The sequence below is a fragment of the Fistularia commersonii genome, chromosome 2 (genome assembly GCF_037954325.1).
Source record: "Fistularia commersonii isolate RoL2024-O1a breed Wild chromosome 2, RoL_Fcom_v1.0, whole genome shotgun sequence".
Taxonomy (NCBI): domain Eukaryota; kingdom Metazoa; phylum Chordata; class Actinopteri; order Syngnathiformes; family Fistulariidae; genus Fistularia; species Fistularia commersonii.
The window spans coordinates 24,463,103-24,465,178 of NC_141285.1; the positions used below are offsets into that span (position 1 = coordinate 24,463,103).

At 55.7% G+C, this 2,076-nt stretch overlaps 1 protein-coding gene across 1 annotated transcript in view; it reads left to right on the top strand.

Moving 5' to 3' along the window:
* The first annotated feature begins 652 nt into the window (after positions 1-652).
* Positions 653-2,076, top strand: part of LOC147236817 (spectrin beta chain, non-erythrocytic 1) — a 62,245-nt gene continuing 60,821 nt past the window's right edge. The window contains exon 1 of the mRNA XM_086174516.1: positions 653-711. The gene's annotated coding sequence lies outside the window, so the exon portion shown is untranslated. The remainder of the gene's footprint in view (positions 712-2,076) is intronic.

The window sequence follows — 2,076 nt, forward strand, 5'->3', positions numbered from 1 at the left end:
AAGTGAATGAGTGAGTGTTGCTGCTCGCAGCAGGCGTTCTGTCATTCATTCCCGTCGCTCTGCTGATCTCCTGACTCTTCCAGTCACCAGATCTTTCTGGATCTCCATCAAACATCCTGCTTCTGATCTTCTGCGGCCGCCACAGCCTTCCTGCCTGGGGTTTCCACCGGCCCTGCACCCTGATCTCCACCTCTTCTCCCAGACACCTTTACCACATGAATTCATCTGGGATTTCCCATCCATCCATCCATCCATCCATCCATCCATCATGTATCATTGCATCCATCCATCCATCCATCTATCTATCCATGCATCCATCCATCAGTTCATCTCTCCATCCATCCATCCATCCATCCATCCATCCATCCATCCATCCATCCATCCATCCATGCATCTTCTGCCGCCTGTCCTGCACTCATTTCATTTCATTTATATTTATTTCCACTTTCCTCCGTTCCGCCCCGGTGCTCGGACCGAGCGCACCCTGCGCTGCAGTCCGAGCACGGCGCGGGGCGGAGGCGGGAGAGGAGGAGGAGGAGGAGGAGGGAGGAAGGAGGGAGGGAGGAAGCGGATTGGTGGATTTGAGGACTCAGTGCTCCTGCCCTGTTTTCCCAGCGAGCAGCGAACGCACCGTCCGTCCGTCTGACCGACAGACAGACCGACAGCCAGGCTCCTCCAGCGGGACTCCGCCGCGCTTCCGTCGTCCTTCAGGTGAGTCCAAACCGCGATCCCGATCTGGACCGCTTTCCCGGTCGTGGGGAATCCACGCATCCGCATCCTGCGCGACTCCCGCTGGGGCCCCCGGAGCTCCGGACCCGCTCCGGGACCCCCTCCGGGCCGGAACCGGAACCCGCTCCGGGACCGGAACCCGCTCCGGGTTTCCGGGGCTCCGGGGGGCTCAGGGGTCCGAGTTCCGGGGCCGGAGCTCCGACCGGTGGCCGCGTTTGGCGCAGCGGGGTTTTTGGCGCAATGAGACCCCCTCCCTACACACACACACACACACACACACACACACACACACACACGAAGTTGTGTTCGCCGCAGAGCCCGTGCGTTCCCGCTGCTTGTTTGTTCGTGCTCGTGTTCGTGCTCGTGGATGCAGATGTCGGTTGTGGATCTTTAGCTGAAGATGAGAAGGTGCAGGCGTGGTCGCTTCTGCTGCCTCACACTTTAAAAACAAAACAACAACAACAACAACACCCTCCAGACTCCGCAGTGACCCCCCCCCCCGACACACACACACACACACAAATCTCGCGGTATCTGTGCGTGTCCGATCCACGCAGCTGCTTCATGGACGTCAATAATTCACGTCCCCCCCCCTCCTCCTCCACGCACGGTGAGTGTGCACATTAGAAGGTCTTATCTTCACCTCCCTTCAGCGAAAATCAGCTGAGGATTCATTAAATGCGCAGATTCTCCTCCTCTTTCTTCTCTTTCTTCTCCCTCCTCCTCTTTCAAATCCTGGAGAAATTATGTAATCAGATCCAAGCCCCCCATTTCTTCCCTCCGAAAAAGCCACTGGCTCTTTTCTCCTGTTTTTTTTTTAATTTTTATTCCTCCTTTTTACTCGTTTTTCCACCTCCTCCTTCCATGTCTGCATTTCTTTGATGCATCAAACCAACATTTGCCAACTTGTTGACCGGATCCTTCAAAGAGTCCCGGGGAGGTGTTTTGAGGAAGATGGTGTTTTCCTGAGGTGGCGGGGGTCAAAGGTCATCTGGTGTGTGTGTGTGTTGGATTCTTCCACCTGTAATGAAGGTGAAATTCAAAAAAGAAGCTCTGGATCTCCGTCCAGGAAGCAGGCGTGTCTTCCGGGGGTCGCCGTCTCCACCGCCGCCATGTTTGTAGTTTTTTTACGCCTGGAGGAGACCGATGCGACCTCCAGGCCCGGAGGAGGTCCTGGGATGGACCTGCAGGAAAAACATTTCTTTATATCAGAATCCGAATACTGACATGATGTAGGTGAAGCTCACCTTCAGCCCTGATGTTGATGGCGGTGAGGTCATCTGAGAAGGTGATGAGGTCAGGAGGGGTCGCGGTGCCGCAGGTGTCTTGGGATGGAGGCGTTCCTTC